Here is a 19836-nt window from a genome sequence, read left to right as displayed (position 1 = left end):
ACATGGTTTTTAAACAAATCAAATCAAGAGCTGAAATGTCCTCACCTTTCAGCAACTTAACTGTGAAACCTGAAAGGCCAACTCTGCCAGGGAGGCTTTAAAAAAGAAACACATGTGTTTGGATTTTGTGACATACCTGGAGTAGAAGTGATTTCTGTGGTTGGGGAGCAGACACAAAAAGTGCCTCTACATCAGAGTTTTCCAGACTTTTCATGTTGGTGACACGCTTTTTAGACGTGCATCATTTTGCAACACAGTAATTCAGTTTTACTAGCAAACTGGAGGTTAAACTAATGCGGGGAGCATTCACGCGACACACCACACCGCAGCCGACACACTAACATGTCGCGACACACAGTTTGGAAACCTCTGCTCTGTGTGTTCATTGTCTAAACCTAACCTGCAGATGTATCATTGAGAGGACACCTTTGTTGACTTTCACAAAGCATAAAGGGACAGATTGGAAGGGAAGGTTTCTCAATGTATGCAGGGACAAAGCTATTTCATGCTTTGCTAGCATTTTTAATTTACCACCCTATTAATTGCATTGCTATTCTGACAGATTGAGGCAGTGGTCTCAGGCAGAAGATGCTGAGGACAGGCAGGACCGAAAGGTGTTGAAGGAAAGCTGTTTAGGGAAGCTTTTAATGTTTGATGTATTACTGTATTTTAATATTTGGTTGGAAGCTGCCCAGAGTGGCTGAGGAAGCCCAGCCAGATGGGCGGGGTATAAATTATTATTATTATTATTATTATTATTATTATTATTATTATTATTATTATTATAGAACACAGCTGGGTATGTCACCTCCCAAGATAGCCTGTTGTTTGTATCTGTAGTGGCACGCACTGTCCTCAGATTCAGCTGCTTGTCTAGTTGGCTTCTGTATGTGACCCTGCATCCCACTTTCTCCCCAGGGAGTTTAGGGCAGCATCCACAGATCCTCGTTCCATCTTATTCTCACAGCAGCCAGTGAGGTGGCTTTGGCTAAGAGGTAATGATTGGCTTGAAGTTCCTCAGCAAGTTGGTTCTTTTTGACAGTGCGGCCACCAGGCTCCTCTGACCCTGACTCCAGCTGGCGTGTTGTGATGGTTGAGATCAGAACTACCTGTTGTGGAAGAAAGGATAGGTTCCTCTCTCTTGAGACCCACAAACCAGGTTCCTCCTCACATGAGCAGCTGTGGGGTAGTGGTTAGAGTGCCAGGCTAGGGGGCCAGGGTTCAAATCTCCACTTGGCCTTGAAACTTACTGGGTGTGACCTCAGGCCAGTCACTGCCTCTCAGCATAACCAGCTTTACAGGGTTGTGGGGATTAAGTGAGGAGAAGAACCATTGGACGCCACTTTGAGCTCCTTGGAGAAAAAGGTTGGATATAAATGCAGTAAATAGAAACTAAAAATAAAATGATCTTGAGGAAGACACAGATGGTAAGGGAGCCTCACTCAAGGTCCTTCCAAACTGTGACTCTCCTGTCTCCTTCAGACATGGATGATGAGGTGCCAGTAAACTCTCCTTCCCTTTCACGGTGTGAAGAAGGCCCTTAAAGCCCAGTCTGCTACTCAAGGAGGTGGTGTCAGTGGCTGGAGAGGTTTATCCTCCACAAGGCCTCCCATGGCCCCTACTCTTGGCTCAGACAATATCTTCAAAATCCTGGCCAGGTCCAGCAGGGGTCAGTGGGAGCTGCCAAGTGTCTTGGCCCATTAGGAACATAGGAAACTGCCTTATAGTGCAAGACACCCTTGGTCCATCTAGCTGAGTATTGTCTGCTCTGGCTGGCAGTGGCTTCATGGGTTTGGGGGCAGCTGTCTCTCCCAGCACTACCCAGAGATGATGATACTAGTGCTGATATCAGGTGAAGGTCACCGGACATTGTGGTATCCTTTGGATATGTGACTTTATTCATACATATAGACAAGCTGAGCATAGGGCAGAGGGACTCACAAGCATTAATATCCCAAAAGGTTTTGCTTCCTCAGAAGGTTTCCAGGGAAGCCAGGACAGAGCAAGCCAGGTCTCTGGGCTCATCTAGACTTCCTTTTGTGCCATGTTTCTAAGCCCAAGCCTGGGCTTTAAAGCTCCATGTTTGAAATGATTTATTTATTTATTTTGTCCTGGTGCTTTCCCCACGATTCACTGCTGAATCAGAGCAAACAGCAACCGGGTTTTCCATGGACTGCCATCTGCTCTGATTCAGCAATAAAACACAGGTTTTCTCAAGGGAAGTGCCAGGACAAAAATTAAACCAACCAGCTTAACAAAGTAACTGGCTTGGCTGGTTTCCACTCCTAGATTTGAACCTCACGTACACAGGATCGCAGGTTTGGAAGGGACCCACAGGCACCATCAAGACTGATCCCCCAACTTATATCATTATTTCACAGGGTTGGTGGCGGCTGCTGAAGATCACTCAATGTGATCACTTGGGAGACGGAGAAGCAGAGCAGACTTCTGTGGGTGGAGGGGAGGAGGAAGGGGAAGGGATGCATGACGTAGGGGTTCCATTTTGGGGGGCAACCTTCTGTTGTTTGTAACATGTGGCCCTGCCCTGAAACTTCGTGACAAGGGAAGAAGAAGGGAGGGGAACTGGTATTCAGCAGTCATATCCTTCTTTCTGGGCTGGCTCTACCAGGAGGCTGAGTGAGGCAAGCAACAGCAGCCAGAGGATAGAGCTGTGTGTGCCCATCACCTGGCCTGCCCACTGCACCCACTAAGCAAGCCTGCTGCTCTCAGCAGTTGTAGATGATGCAGTCTGGTTGCATCCAACATTCAGGTGCCAGTTTGCTTGGCTTTTGTGCATTGACTGGAGCGGGGTGGGCAAGATCTTGTCCTTGGTTTCAGGCAGGTTCGGGGGCAGCCCTCTCCAGGCGAGACTAGAGATTTGCCCTAAGTCCCCTTTGATGATGCCAGGAGCAGGCTGCCCGCTTTCCAGAGTTTCCTGGGGAAATCCTTACATCTGTCACTCACCCTTTCAACCTTGGAGTCCTCATTAGATTTCAGGAAGCAGAGGAGGAAGAGAGGCAGTCTCTCCAGATGTGTACATTTGCATTTCCCAGCAATGGCACACTGTCACAGAACAAATATTTTAAATAAATGGAAAACCCCACAGATAAGATGCATAGGGGTGGGGGTGGGGAGGCTCGGATGCACGTAAACCGCCCAGCAGATGCCTAATCTAACTTGATTCTTTGTGTTTCCACCTAATGTAATTATAACAGGCAATGTTGCTCTAGTTAGTTGAGAGTCCAGCAGCCTGTACACTGAGATAAGACAGGGGTTTTTTTTGCATTCGTGTAAACATTCAAGAAGCTTGCTTTGGCATATGCTAATCCCTCACGTATCCTCTGCCCTAATTTAATTACTATAGCCTGCATGACCTACCAATGACATAACTGAGTTCAACATGGAGGAGTTACAGTGATTGGCTCAGAAGGAGCAGTGAAGCCCTGATATTCTGGAGTATTCAATTTCCCTACAGTCTAAACTGGCCACACCAGTGTTTCCCAAAGTGGGCAATACCACCCCAAGGGGGGCACTGGAATGATCCAGGGGGGGTAGTAGCCTCAGGTGCAATTGGGGGGCATTGAATAAAAATAAGGGGGCAGTGGAAGCACAAAGAAAGAAGAGAAGAAATTTTTGAAAAACCCTTTCTATATGTTTCATCTTTGTGTAATGACACTTACCAAGTCGGGTGCTGTTGCGGGATGGTGACAACGCCTCCCCTTGATCCAGCAGTCCTACTGGAGGCGAGGGTTTTCCCAGGCTTGGGTGAAGCAGGTTGCAGCTTGTCTGCCTATTTGGCCAAGGGCAGGCAGGCTGTGCCACCCACACTACCCCCAAGGGGGATCGGACTGAACTGGCAAGCTTCCCTCTGCCTCTTCCCTTGAGCTTCTAATCCCAGGGCCAAGTCCACCTCCTTGTCCACTTTGGAAAAACCATTCGTATATGTTTTATCTGTTGTGTAATGACTATGTTGTAGGACATAGGCAGAAATATAGATACATAAAAGAACTACATATTTCTGATTGCTTGCTTAAAGAAGGTAAATTTCCAGGGGGGCACTGAGTAATTCTTTTTCTGAAGTGGGGGTAGGCCAAATAAGTTTGGGAACCTGTGGGCTACACTATCAAGCTAGGAACATGAGAGTAAGTTTTGCCAAAGGCACTGATTTGATGGGGCAGGGTGCCACCTCTCTGAATTTATTTACTCACTAATTCAATTTCTAGCCTACCCTTCATTAGTTCATGATCCCAGGGTGATTAACAACAAAATAACATCTGTGCCGTCAACACAACCCATTAAATTACACGTGTACCAATTAAAACCTGAGGTAAAAATATACAGTCTGGACAATACAGCTGACGGACACCCATCACTTTGGAAGCTGGCCACATCAACTCAGCCCCTGACAAAGGCCTGAAAATGAGGTATGTCTTCAGCTAGTACTGGAAAGAGTCCCCAAGGGAAGGCTGAGGCACCACACAACAAACTTTACTCAATGGCAGGACATTGAGAAGGGCCTCCCTTGCAGAACTCAGTACATGGTCTGGCTGGCAGAGCTGGGAGCTGGAGTCCAGCACCACTGGTTCTCTCTGCCCACCCAGGCTACTGGATCTTCCAGAGCCCTCCTTGAGCAAAAAGGTCTGTTGTGTTCCTGCAGCCTTGGTGTTCTTCAGTTCTGGTTTGCTGCGTCCCAGCGGTTCAGCATCCATTCCTGACTTGCTCTTCAGCCCTCCTGACTGCTGGCTTTGTGCTGAGGCTCCTGGTTCCTAGTTCCTCTTCGACAGCTGCTGCTGGGGCCGCCACCCAGGCCTGGCAGTCTGAGGGGTGAGTGCTGCTTCTTCTCCTCCTAATCATCCAACCCTCCCTGCACTCCAGCCTTAGTAATCTGCAGGGAAATAATGCTCAGGGACAGCCATGGCCAAAGTCGATAAGGGGCAAATCTAATAATGGAGCATTAAGCACACAGAACTCCAGCTAATCTCTCCTATTCATATTTCCACTTAATGTTCATGGCATAAACAAATATTACTTTAAGGTAGACTACCTGACAGCACGTGTTGTAGGTGGCTGAAATATTTATTTATTTTGTTATCCCTGGTTCCTGATTGAAAGGTGTTTTGAATGTTCTGGCAACTGTTTGGACTCCAGTCTTCCTAAAAATGGAAAGTCTGCAAGTTGCTATTTGCACTATAGTACTTTATCTTGCCTAATCAGAATTCGTTCTAAGTCTCCAAACACAAGGGAGATTTTGATGGACACACTTTTCTCACATGACGCTGTCCCTGGACAGCAATGTTTTTTAGGAAGTCTTACACATCCACGATAGTACAACACTATGCACAATGTTGGGAAGCCTCCAAAAATGTTCAGACTGTCTCCTTGGTCCAAGTCAATACCATGTGGCTGGACCAGGTCATAAAAACCTGAATGGAAAATAGGTCTGATATGAAACTGTGGACTGATGTGGAATGCAAGCACACTGTTTAGTTGCTGATTGGGTATGGGAGGTCAGGTACTGGTACAACCTTCCTCCTCTTCAAGGTCACAAGAGAGGAAGGTCAGCTTGCTCCCTCCATTGGCATTGTTGGCAGAGATGCAGGACCTTTAACTAAACTCTCAAGTCTGGGACCTGTCAAGTCTGCCAGAACTTATTGTTTACAGCCAATTCCCATTTCTATTGGGACGCGGGTGGCGCTGTGGGTAAGAGCCTCAGTGCCTAGGGCTTGCCGATCGAAAGGTCGGCGGTTCGAATCCCCGCGGCGGGGTGCGCTCCCGTTGCTCGGTCCCAGCGCCTGCCAACCTAGCAGTTCGAAAGCACCCTTAAGTGCAAGTAGATAAATAGGTACCGCTTACTGGCGGGAAGGTAAACGGCGTTTCCGTGTGCTGCGCTGCCTCACCAGATGCAGCTTGTCACGCTGGCCACGTGACCCGGAAAGTGTCTCCGGACAGCGCTGGCCCCCGGCCTCTTAAGTGAGATGGGCGCACAACCCTAGAGTCTGTCAAGACTGGCCCGTACGGGCAGGGGTACCTTTACCTTTACCTTTACCCATTTCTATATAAACCACAAAACAAAATATATGCGAATAAGGAAATACATCCAGGAAGAAGGTAATTTGCATTTTCAAAAATGCAAATAATCAAAACTTTAAATGGTAACATTCTCCTGACCAATTAAATTAAATTGAAAAACAACAATAGCATTAGAAGGCAGCACCAGTAGCACATACAAAGTTCTGCTATAGGTGGGGCCTAGTATGGCAAGCTACCTGGGACCAGGCCATTTGTTTTCCTCAAAGGGAAGCATTCAAACATGCAACCCCATCCTAGCCACAGTGGATATGCCACGTTCAGGGTCAGTTGATATCAGATCATAGAAATAGAGAATCACAGAGTGGTAGAGTTTGAAAGAGCCCCAAGCCAAGGTCATTTAGTCAACCACCTGCAATGCAGAAATCCCAGTCCTAGATACTGGGAGAGGATTATTGCCTTCCTGTCCTGCTTGTGGCATTCCTAGGTGACCACAGTGGGAAACAGGATGCTGGACTAGGGGGGTGTTGGCTCTGATCCAGCAGCCAGGTTCTGCTTACATTCTTAGCACCTGCCTCTATACTGGTCTTCAGATCCCCTAACTCACTTGCAGAAAAGCTGATGCATGCCCAAAAGATGGATCCATTGGATGCAATGAACTGTAGGATATCAGTTGTGTTTATTGGCCATAGTCGTTCATTCATTCGTTACTTCAATGGATCACTGCAATGTGCTTTATGTGAGGCGTCCTTGGGGCTTAATTGAGAAGCTGCCGCTCATGGAGAATGAAGCAGCATCATTACTGACAGGAATGAGACACTGTCAGCATAAAACACTGCTCAGAGATGTGCACTGGTTGCCAATTTGCTACCAGGTCAAGTTCAAGGTGTTACTATTAGTATGTAAAGACTGTTGGGACCATTTCACCTGCAAGATCACCTTAATCCATACATGCCCACTCAATCGCTTTGTTCTGTTATAGGCACCCCATAACACCATTTCCACATTTGCAATAAATTGGCCTTTCAGTGTGGCAGCAGCTGCACTTTGCATTAAAATAACGTCTGCAAACATGACATGAAGGCTGGCAACATTAACCCCACTGTGTAGGAATCCCTTGCAGACGACCACAGTGCCTGGAGACAATCAGCCAGGCTGTGTATCCACAGCAGTGACCAGAGGAAAAATGACCACTGGGAAGAGCGTAGAGAGAAGAAACGCCATGGTGCACCTGCACAACCGGACGCCTTCATCTTCCCCAGCTGCAGCAAAACATGCCTCTCCCGTATCAGCCTCCACAGCCACAGCAGGCTCTGTAATGCTCCAATGATTTGATGTCACCTCTAAAGGCACGCTCTTCCATTGTCTCCCGAGACAGACAGATGACCACAAAAATAAACATACACTTTGGAACTCTCTCCTTATTGACATCAGGCAGGTGGCTTTGCTGTAATCTTTGCAGTGCCTGCTAAAAAATATTTTTGTTTAGGCAAGCCTACCTGAATACACTGTGCCGCTTGGGCTTGCCGATCGAAAAGGTCAGTGGTTTGAATCCCCGTGACGGGGTGAGCTCCCATTGTTCGGTCCCTGCTCCTGCCAACATAGCAGTTTGAAAGCACGTAAAAAGTGCAAGTAGATAAATAGGTACCACTCCGGTGGGAAGGTAAACAGCGTTTCCGTGTGCTGTTCTGGTTTCACCAGAAGCGGCTTAGTCATGCTGGCCACATGACCCAGAAAAACCGTCTGTGGACAAACGCCGGCTCCCTCAGTCTTTAAAGTGAGGTGAGTTCTGCAACCCCAGAGTTGTTCGCGACTGGACTTAATTGTCAGGGGTCCCTTTTTCCTTTACCTGAATATGTAGAATGTTGATATATATTTTAATTGGTTTTTGCATATTGTTGATTTTAATTATTTTTGAATGTTTTAAAAAACTGCTTTTAACTTATAACTTACTATTTTAATGTTTTTATTATGTTTGTAAACCACTTGGACTTTTTTTTTTTTACAGTCAATACACATCTTATGAAACAGAGAAAATGAAACTGATTGATTTTATAGGGACCTTTGGACGCTGGCCATTATATCACTGCAAGGTACGTCAGTAGCTCTAGAGGGCACATCTCATATAATATGGGGAAGCCCTTAAAAATACCCCTGGGCATGTCCCTTCCCCACCCAAGCAGCAAGTCTCTCCTCACCTGTGGCAAGCCCTGTTCCATGGGGGTATGCAAACCTGGGGAATATTGCTCGATTTGGTTGGCACAAGCAAAGCATTGAAATAAAGGATGTTATCTATCCTTCTGAAAAGGAAATAACCAGGATATGCCCCGGGCCACCCAAATGACCCAATTCTGAGAGAGCTACTAAAAGCCAGACAACAGCCAGCTTGTGAGATGAGCGTTTCCTGCAAAGGATTTGAATTGAAACCAGCCTTCGGGAAACAACAACTGCCTTGTTTCATCTGATAAATCGTCATTGTGAAACAATGTCTAGGCCTCTCTGGCCCCTGTTACAGCCCACACGCCTCTGTGAAAGGCACACACCAGCATCAGGTGCAGCTGTAGAATGACAACAATGTGCACCATGAAAGCAACTCACCTGCCGCTATGGATACTGTATCTCATATATCAATATCGTAGGGCCCTTATTCAAATCTATAGTATGACCGCATTTGAAATACTGTGTACAGTTCTGGTTGCCTCACTTCAAAAGAGATAATTCAAAATGGTCAGAAAAGGGCAGCCAATATGATTGACGTGGTGGAGTGTCTCCCACGAATAAAAGTTGCAACCTCCGGGGCTTTTTAGTTTAGAGGAAAGGCAAGAAAGAGGAGACATGCTAGAAATGTGTGAAATTATACACAGCATGGAGAAAGTGAATAGAGAAATCTCTCTCTCTCGACTTAGGAGATATAAAATGAATTCCTTCTTCACATAGCACATGGTTAAAATAGAATTTCCTTCCACAGGTAGTAGTGATGGCCACCAACTCAAAGACTTTAAAAGAGCATTTGGACAATGTGACGGAGGATAAGGCTACTAACTCTGATGGCTCTGTTCTGCCTCCATGACTGAAGTCAGTAGTCCTCTGAATGCCAGCTGCTGGGAATGGGGAGAGAGATGTTGCCCTCAGGTCCTGCTGGTGGGATTCCCATAGGCATCTGGTTGGCCTCCATGAGCACAGGAGCTAAACTAGGTGGGTCCTTGGTCTGATCCACCAGGCTTTTCTTATGTTCTTACAGAGGTGGACAACCTTGTCCAGAAGACTGCCACAGGAAGGACAAGTCATTCTTGCCAGCAGCACGCATTAATTGCTTGCAAAAGGCTTCTGAGATTAGGCTGGGAGCTGCATAAAACTAGCCTGTGGGCTTCATACAGCTCTATGGCCACCTGTTTAGTCCAACTATTAAAACAGAAACCATGATGCATGTGTTATTAAAAAGTCAGTAAAGTCCTCCACAAGACTGGTGTGCAGTCTCACCTTGACCAATATAGATTGGAATGATCATTCTGTGATGAAACAAAAAACCTCTGAAAATAACAACTGGCTATGAGGTCTGTCCTATTTTTTTTGGGGGGGGGGGGCTTGGCTCAGTGGTAGGACCCATGATTTGCTGCAGAAGGTTCCAGGTTCAGTCCTCAACATCTCCAGTCAGAAGAATCACAGGTAGCAGATGAAGACTGGCCAGTCAGAGGAGGCAACACATATCCACTACACCACGATGGCTCTCACCTGTAAGCTCACACAGATCTCATGTACAGCTCTTTTGCACAAATAGTGAAATACATTTTGTGTTTAATGGTTCTGATGATCCATTCTGTCATGGATCATCAACAAGTCTGTGGAACCAGATATGCTTTTGCACATGAACTTTGGATAAGGTGCTGGAAAGGAAGATGAGACACACCTACTAATCACAAGAGGTGCCAAAGAGGTGCTGACCAAGGTCCTGAGGCTGGATTAGGTTGTCTGAAAGACTAACTGGGCAGGTGAGCACAACCTGAGCTCCACTGTGAGAGAAGGGGACGGCTCATACACGCACACATTCCACACTTAGTACAGTTCAAGGGAATGAGTCAGAGGCGATGAGAGGGATCCTTTTCTGAGACCCTGAAGAGCCACTGCCAGTCAACAGAGACGATACTGGGCCCTATGGCCTGCAGGAGGTTTGATTCCAAAGTTCCACATTCAGATTTCACACGCACGGTGAAGGCATAGGCTAGAAAACGAATATAAAAGCAACTTCTTTAAAAAAGAAAAAAAATAAGCACCAAGTGAAGTGAGGCAGATGGCTGCCAAAGGGAGAGCTTTTTTGGGGGTGCTACCTCAGCTATACAACAGCTTCCCTACACACATAAGAAACTACATAACTACAACATAACAAAAGTAGTCACAAACAATAGCCAAAAAATTACAAAAACATACCCAAACTAAGGGACGCGGGTGGCGCTGTGGGTAAAAGCCTCAGCACCTAGGGCTTGCCGATCGAAAGGTCGGCGGTTCGAATCCCCGCGGCGGGGTGCGCTCCCGTTGCTCGGTCCCAGCGCCTGCCAACCTAGCAGTTCGAAAGCACCCCCGGGTGCAAGTAGATAAATAGGGACCGCTTACAAGCGGGAAGGTAAACGGCGTTTCCGTGTGCGGCTCTGGTTCGCCAGAGCAGCGATGTCACGCTGGCCACGTGACCCGGAAGTGTCTCCGGACAGCGCTGGCCCCCGGCCTCTTGAGTGAGATGGGTGCACAACCCCAGAGTCTGGCAAGACTGGCCCGTACGGGCAGGGGTACCTTTACCTTTACCTTACCCAAACTAAACAATTTCCACACAAATCACAACAAGATCTATAATAAAGATACTGGAAACCAACAGCAACCACCACCCATAACCCCCCCCCCAAAAAAGCACCCCAACCTTGTTCAGCAGCCTCAACTTTTGTGCTGGAGTTAGTCAGGGCCCAGGCCAGGTGGAAAAGGCCTGCATGGCAGGGAGCAGGGAGCAGGGCCTTCTGCAACTCACAGCCAAGATGGTCTTTGGCCTCCAACAGCCTCAGCTTTTGTAGCTGGAGTCAGGTTTGGAGTGTCTGTGTGTTTGCTCTCTTCCAATGTTTTTTGCTGCTGATTTTCATTGCAATAGTCTGTGTTTTTCACATTGTTTTAGCAGGGAACATTTATTTATGGGTGACCATAAACAAATAAATAAGGTGGTTAAGCAAACTTTCTGTGAGCAGGATTGATGTGCGATTGGAAAAGCCCAGGCCCCATCCTGGTTTGTAGAGAGATCTGATGGTGGGCACATAAGGCAGTGTATTTGTGCCATTTAGCTTTTGAACATTTGGCCTTTCTTGTATTTGTTTCTTTGCAGACTCCATGGCTACAGGCATATAACTTTATCAGTGCCTGTCTAATCAACCAGCAAAGGTAAACAGAGCTTGCTTCTACGATGTCCCCAAATCAATAATGGCTAGAAATAAACATTTGGGTTGGGATCCTCTCTGCATCTTTGCAAACTACCAATGGTGATTCTGTGGGTGGTTTGAGCCAATAAATGATCTTTTCTCCTTTCTGAGTCCTGCTATAGCTTCCATTATATATCAACAATCATATTTTATTAAGTCTGTTTCTGGGCTCAGATCAATACTAATGACACAGCACAAAACATTAAAATGATCCCCCCAAGCCCTGGCGAACAAAGTCCTGCTCTAGGGAGCAGACAAAAGTGGAAGAGTGAGAATCATGCATTTGTCCCAAGACACAGAGGCTTCATCAGAGGGAGCTGCCATATTCTTACTCAGGCCATTGGTCCCTCAAGTGCAGTTTTGCCTGCGTTGACTGGTAGTGGCAGGAGGTACATGGAGACACCAGGAATTGAAGCTGGGACCTTTGCATGCAAAGGAGGTGCTCTACCTGCTTGTCAAGCATGGGGGTTAGTGTTACTAGGATTTCCTTCCACTGAGGCCTTTACACACAGCGCCAGGCTCTTTGTCCAGCAGCTGGTGTCCCTGATAAAATCTGAACTGTCAGAGAAAGGCTTAACATAACCTCTTAGAATCATAGAATTGTAGATTTGGAAGGGACCCTGAGGCTCATCTAGTCCAGCGCCCTGTGATGCAGGAACTTCAACCCTTGATGTATCTGTGCTTATCCCTAATCAGCATATGTTGGTGCTGAGAAAATAGAGCTGCTCTGCTCATGGTCTTTGTAGCCTGCAGCGCTCCTAAGGGAGTTAGAGCTAGAAATATTTCCCAGCTAATCCAGCCTGCTTTGTCAAATATTGATATAATGCGCCCTCTCCCCTTAGCAACCTCTGCTGTCTAAACAGAAAACCATGATCAGCATAGGTAGGATATGAAAAATGATGACGTGGGCCTAACGGGAAATACGTGATTTTTAAGAAAACAAGCTCAGCCATACAGCTGGTCTCTCCCCCCCATCTCCATCCAAAAAAGCTAATAACTTCCAGACTGAACTCTGTTCTAAGTCTCTTGTTTACCTCTTCTACAGCTCTCACAGAAAGGCAGGAACACTTGTGCTAGGTGAATAGTCTTATGATGCAACTAATCTATCTCAGAGAACGGAAAGGGTATTTATCACTTTTTGGGGTTGTCAATAGCTCCTCTTGGGTGTGAAGAGAAACCTTAGCCCAACCTACGTGTATTCTTAAGACCAATTTTTGCTTAATAATGGAACATGAGTATATGGAATCAAAGACTGTGTATTCATAACATACCGTATTTTTCGTCCCATAGGACGCTCCGTCCCATAGGACGCACCTAGTTTTTTGGGGGGGAAATAAAGGAAATTCCCCCCCTTTATTCCCCCCCCCCCAAAGCAGGTCGGGGAAACCGAACCAGGTTGAGGAACAGCGGGATGGCGGCGCCTCCCTGCTGTCCCCCGAGCTTGTGGGGCTGGCCGATGTCTGCCCGGCGCGAGGGGCGCTCTGCTTCAGGGCGCCCCGCCCGCTGGGCGGAAGGCTGCTATCCGCAGCGTGGGGAGCCCTGCGGGGACCTCCCGCAGGGCTACCTAGGCTGTGGATGTGTTCCCGAAGTGCCGGGTGCTCTGCTTTCAGGGCGCCCGACGCTCCGGGAAGCAGGCTACTATCCGCAGCCTTGACATCCCTGCGGGACCTCCCGCAGGGCTGCCTAGGCTGCGGATGTGTTCCCGAAGCGCCGGAGCTCTGCTTTCACTGCGCCCTGCACTCCGGGAAGCAGGCTACTATCTGCAGCCTAGACAGCCCTGTGGGAACTCCCGCAGGGCTGCCTAGGTTGAGGGTGTCTTCCTGAAGCCTGGAGAGCGAGAGGGGTCGGTGCGCACCGACCCCTCTCGCTCTCCAAGCTTCAGCGAAAGCCTGCATTCACCCCATAGGACGCACCCAGATTTCCCCTTCATTTTTGGAGGGGAAAAGGTGCGTCCTATAGGGCGAAAAATACGGCAAGTAAATAGTGATTGAATACAATAGGTTAGAATTTAATTTTGTGACTTGATAAAGAGTTACTTAATCTGGGATTTTGTTGTTAATGCAATTCTCTTTTTGGTTCAGTTTTACTGAATTAATACTATAAATGTGTAAGTGTAAGGTACCCCTGCCCGTTCGGGCCAGTCTTGACAGACTCTAGGGTTGTGCGCTCATCTCACTCTAGAGGCCGGGAGCCAGCGCTGTCCGCAGACACTTCTGGGTCACGTGGCCAGCGTGACGAAGCTACTCTGGCGAGCCAGCGCAGCACACGGGAACGCCGTTTACCTTCCCGCTAGTAAGCGGTCCCTATTTATCTACTTGCACCCGGGGGTGCTTTCGAACTGCTAGGTTGGCAGGCGCTGGGACCGAGCAACGGGAGCGCACCCCGCCATGGGGATTCGAACCGCCGACCATACGATCGGCAAGTCCTAGGCACTGAGGTTTTACCCACAGCGCCACCCGCATCCCTATACTATAAATACTTGGTTATATTTTATTTATATTTGAAAATATTTGAATCAACAATTGTCATCATCATCATCATTAGCTGGTGAAGCTGAATTGCAGGAATGCAAGCCTTCCATAGGGAAACTCATTGCTCATGTTGACCACTATTCAAACCCCTAATTTATTTTCCAGAAGGTGGAAGCGGCAGCAAGGGGGTCATCTATCTTGGACCTTGTCCTCAGGGAGGAACTGATTGATGAACTGGAATTACTGGGAACCTTGGGAGGAAGTAATCATGTCCTCTTGGATTTCATTATACAAAGGCAAAGGAAAGCTGAGTGTAGTTGGACATGCACTCTGGACTTTAAGAAGACTGGTTTCAAATAGTTAATGAACTACTGGGTTCAGAAATACAGAAAGAGAAGGGAGTCCAAGATGGATGGGAGTTTGTTAAAAGAAATATTGAAGGCCCAAATGCAGACAATTCCAACAAGAAAGAAAAGTGGGAGACATCTAAGGAAACAGGTGTGGCTGCATAAAGAAGCAGCTTACAGAGAAGCTGAGAGCAAGAAGGGCATGTATAAGAAATGGAGGAAAGGAGAAATCACAAAGGAGGAGTATACATGAGTAGCCAACAGTTGCAGGGAGAAGGTCAGGCTGGCTAAAGCTCAGGATGAGCTCAGGCTTGCAAGAGAGGGTAAACATATTTTTAAAAGTTTCTTCAGCTATGTTCAAAGCAAGAGAAAGAACAAGAAAGAAGGTCCTCTGTGTGCAGAAGATGGGGAAATGCTATTGGGTGACAGAGAGAAGGTGGAACTGCTCAACACATGCTTTGCCTCTGTCTTTACCCAAAAGAAAAGCTGTGCCTAACCTGGTGATAACAGAATAAGCTATGCAAGGAGGGAGCTGCAGCTCAAGATAAGAAGTGGTACCTAGCTACTTTAAACGAATTCAAATCTGCTGGGCCTGATGAGCTGCAGCCAAGGATGTAATCTCAGAGCCTCAGTCTAATATTTGAGAATTCTTGGAGAACAGGTGAGGTCCATGCAGACTGGAGGCAGGCAAATGTTGTCCCCATCTTAAAAAAAAAAAAAAGGGGGGGGGGGGAGAAGACCCAGGTAACTATCAACTGGTCAGCTTGACATCAATACCAGGAAAGGTCCTAGAACAGAAAATTCAACTGTTGGTCTGTGATTACTAAGACCTAGCAGGAGTTTCTCAAAAATCAGTCATGCTAGACAAATATCATTCTTTTCTTTTTATAGAATTACCAAACTTTTTGGTAGAGTTTGATAGAGTTATCTGAGCTTGGTAGATCAGGGGAATGCTAGACAAAGTCTCTCATGATATTCTTGAGAGGAAGCTGGCAAAATGTGGGTTGAATGTTGGTGGATTTGTAGCTGGTTGACTGACCAAACCCAAAGAGTACTCATTAATGGTTCCCCATCATCCTGGAAATAAGTGACAAGTGGGGTCCCACAGGGTTCCGTCCTGGTCCAATTGTTGTTCAACATCATTATAAATGCCTTGGATAAAGGAATTGAGGGGGATGCTCATCAAAACTGCAGATGACACCAAACTGGGAGGGGGAGCGAGTGCTGCAGAAGAAAGAATTGGGATTCAATACAACCTGAACATATTGGAGAACAGGGCCAAAGATAACAAAATGAATTTCAAGAGAGACAAGTGTAAGGTTCTGCACTTAGGCAGGAAAAATCAGCTGCACAAATATAAAATGGGGGACACCTGGATTATCATCTGTCATGTATGCTTTAGTTGAGATTCCTGCTTTGCAAGACTAGAAAACACTTCGTGTCCCTTCGAACTCTACAGTTCTATGATTCTATGATTTACCTGTTATAAAGATAGCTGCATTTGGCTTGGGTAAAACCCCCTACACAGAAAGGCTTTTAAGGATTGGCTAGAGGCACTTAGAGGCCACTTCCCTATGATTATCAGCTTCAAATGGATCATCATGGTATTTATTCTCTTCTTGTAAACAAGCACATTCAGCTTTGGTTTGCTTTTAGGTTCTCATTCTGCAGTTTTGTAGGGAGAAACCTGAGAGATTTTCACCACAAACAAGCTTCTCTTGAGGGTTGTTTACCATACAGGGCAGCCCCTTCAAAACATGCATGTTTAAACAGATGGTTCCCATTGACTATTAAAGCAATTCCTGCAAGAGAGTCAAATCTAAAGGAGAACAGATGGAGCAAAATTCTGTTGACATCCAGGGTTGATCTTTTGCATCTTCATCACCTGGATGTTCATATTCAGACCTGTGATTCTGACCATATTGAAATGCCACCTAAGATAAATTGTGGTGTAACTTAGGTTATAAAAACTAGCGGACATTTAATGAGCTTGTTTTCAACCATTCACTGCAGGCTACCAAGGGATGGGATATTATTATGTCCATGGCAGCCACAAGTCATAGAAGTACCATCATCTTTCCCAGACTTTTAATTGTAAATATCCTTTTAACTGGTGATGCTGGAAACTGAACTTAGGAATGTCGCTGCTGCCTAAATTCTTTCAACAGGAAACATTGGGGGACTGAGCCTGGGACTTCTGCATGTACACCCTACAGCTGATCGCAGTAGCTCTAAGGAACAATGGAAGCTTCTGTAGACCAGGCATGCTATTCATCTAGCCAAATACTGCCCACTTTGACTGGCAGGGTCTCTTTGCCACCTCATGCAGAGGTTTTTCCACGTCATTTGCTACCCATTCTCTTTTAGCACAGCAGGGAAAGGCTTCAGGAACAAGGGAATGGAAGAGGCATGCTCTCCACTTTTATCCCCCCCCCCCCGAACTCCCCTCACACGAATATGGGAATGCTTCTGTAGAGGCTTACTGGAGCTCCAAACAGGAGCACACCTCTTAGGGATGGGGCTACATTGCAACTTTTTATTGAAGCTTTTACTTGTATATATTATGCTTGGCTGCTTAGCACCATGTACAAGATAATGCACCTTCCATTCATTTCAAATAGATCATGCAATTTTATTCATAATTGTTTGTGACTTGCAATGAAAATAGCTCCAAATAGTCTTAGGGGAAGGTACATTTTAATTACCTGAATTATATCACATTTCAGCCTAGTTCTGCTGTTCAGTGAATCATTGCTTTTTTCTGGGAAGCTTTGATAAGCTTTCTGAGAACTAAAAACATTTTTATTTATCCTAGACTAGCGGCAGCCAGGAATGCAGTGCAACTGATACCTCAGTTGGTAGAGCAGGAGGCTCTTAATCTCAGGGTCATGGATTTGAGTCCCAGGTTGGGCAGAAGACTCCTTCATCGCAGAGGGTTGGACTAGATGACCCTCCTGGTCCCCCTCAACACCATAATTCTATGATTCATGTTAATCACAGATGAATCAGATGATTGCATGTGCCTTGGATAAAATGACTTAACCCACAATTCAGCTGCCAGTCAGCAACCAAGAAAACTAAACACGCAGAATGCTTTAGACGATGTCAGCAGGAGAAATGTGGAAATGGCCATAACAGCCACGAGTTTGGTTGGCTTTAAAAGAGGATTGGGCAGATTCATGAAGAATAAAGCTGTGATTGCTATGCTCTGCCTTCATGGTCAGAGACAGAAAAAATAATAATTTATATGCTGCCCATTTGACTAGGTCGTCCCAGCCACTCTGGGTGGCTTCCATCAAACAAAAACATCAAACACAGTAAAATGTTTCTGAATAGCAGTAGCTGCTAACCACAAGAGCGGGGAGAGCTCTTGTGCTTGAATTCTGCTTGCTGAATTTTTCTTTTAAGCAACTCTATGTACCCTTGATCCCAGCTCAAACATTTTCCGAGAGATGGATTTGATAAGTAGCATGGTAGATGAGGTGCAGAGAAAGAGTCCAATTATTTTAGTGGCTGTGCTAGAAAAGTGATTTCAGCCCATCATGGACCTTCCATTAGCCTCATGGTTGAAACAGCAGCTCTTCCTCCTTTGGATGTAACTTGATTGCCTCCTGCAGGACAAAGTGTTATAGCTGAAATTAGTGTTCAGGAAGCGCCATCCTTTGCCAGGTGACCCACTTAGCAGGTATCGCTGCTGTGACTGCATATTGCTGCATTTGTAACTAGTCCAAAAAGAAGACTGTAGTCTGTATAATCCAGGCATGGGGGCTGTGAACTGAGGGTAAAGGTTGCTCCACATTAACATAAAGGACTGGTTTATCTCAAGCTTATCTGTATTTCTGAACACCCGTTCCATGGGCTGCAATGAATAGTACTGTGAGTTCTTCTTCCTGTGATACTAGGCAGATCATTATCAAATGTCCGTTGAATTGCAGGCTTCTAAACTCCAGGGAATATGGGGCGGTAGATGTGGCCTATGCAGCCTGATCCTATGCAGGCTTGTGGTTCTGCATAGGATCAGGTTAAACATGTTTCAACCTTCTTCAATAGCAACCATCCTCTCTAGGCATGCCTGATGGCAACAGAAAAGGCTCTCTCCATTGCCCCAGCCTGCTAGACCACACTTGATAATTTGTGGACTATGTCTGCTTGCATGTGCCATCTGTATTTGGTTGCCAAATCCCATCCCTGCCCACCAGCCACCCTGCAGGCTGCTGTGGAACAGCAGGATGGGGCTGGCAAAATCCCTTTCAACCCAATCCTTACTGATGGGTTTGGAGAATCCTGAACAGCGTAAGTACCTGCCTTGGTACATCATAGGTACTCCTCTGCAGCTGTGGGGGACTGAGAAGAAAGACATGAAACCGTAAGAAAAATAATAGAATCAAAGAATCTTCAAGTTGGAAGGGACCCAAGGGTCATCTAGTTCAGTGTTTCCCAACCGGTGTTCCGCGGCACACTAGTGTGCCGCCGGACGTTGCCTAGTGTGCCGTGGGAGGGAGGCGGGCGAGTCGGGCTAATCCTCCGGCCCCGCTCCCCCGGGGAACGTGCCCCGTCATCCGCTTCTGCCTTGCTCCCTGTGACAGGAATTCCCCAAACTGCATCAGCATCTGCCGCTTGCCCAGCAGCCCCGGCGCTGCCTTGCGCCCGGCGCCCCCGCCATCCTCGGCGCAGGGAGCGAGGGGCGCGCAGGCAGGCGCTGCCCGGCGGAGCGACGGCTCCTTCCGAGCGGCTGGCAGTGTCTGGGCATGACTGGCCTCCCGCCTGGTCCCGCGGCGGCTGCAGACGCGGCCGAAGCAGCGCAGGGAAGGAGACGCCCGGCCGCCCAGCCCCGCCCCGCACGCTCCCACTCTCTCTCGGCGGCCGGGGAGCGGGGCCAAAGCGGGCCCCCACCTGAGTGGCAGCTGCGTGAGCCAATAGGCGAGCTGGGGCAGAGGGGGAGGCGGGGCTCCGGAGAACAAAGGAGGGAGGGGGCACCCGGGAGAAGGGGGGCGGGAGGAGCGGGGAGCGCGGCGCTGCGCCCGGGACGCCCCAGTTCCGCCGGGTTAGAAGCCGGCGGCCTACCTCTGCTGGCCGTGGAAGGCAGCCGGGTCTGGGTCGCGCCCCGAGAGTGGCGGGGTCCGCGCACAGCCTGCCCTCCAGGCTGGGAAGTGGCTCCTAGGCTCCGCCTGAAGCCACGCAGAGCCCGCAAGGCGCCCTCGGCGCAACTTGGCCGGGGGAAAAGGCGAAGCTCTGGAGGGAAAGGCGGCCGGATTCCCCTCCTCGGCGGGTCCGGTGGTCTCCCGCCTCCTCTGAGGAAGGGTCTCTTCTTCAGCTTTTCTGATCCTTCGTGGCCCCGTTGGGAGAAGCCGAAATAAATAATGGCCGTGCCATTAAAGTTCTCTCTTTTATAAAAGGGATCCTAATAGAATCGTAGAGTTGGAAGGGATCCCCAGGGCTATCCAGTACTGTACAACCCCTGCAGTGCAGGAATCTCAGCCATAGCATCCATGGCAGACAGACATCCCACCTCTGCTTAAAAACCTCCAAGAAGGGAAAAAC

This window comes from Podarcis muralis, chromosome 14 (assembly GCF_964188315.1).
Source record: "Podarcis muralis chromosome 14, rPodMur119.hap1.1, whole genome shotgun sequence".
Taxonomy (NCBI): Eukaryota; Metazoa; Chordata; class Lepidosauria; order Squamata; family Lacertidae; genus Podarcis; species Podarcis muralis.
The sequence above is the reverse complement of the archived record's forward strand: the minus strand, read 5'-3'. Positions refer to the sequence as shown.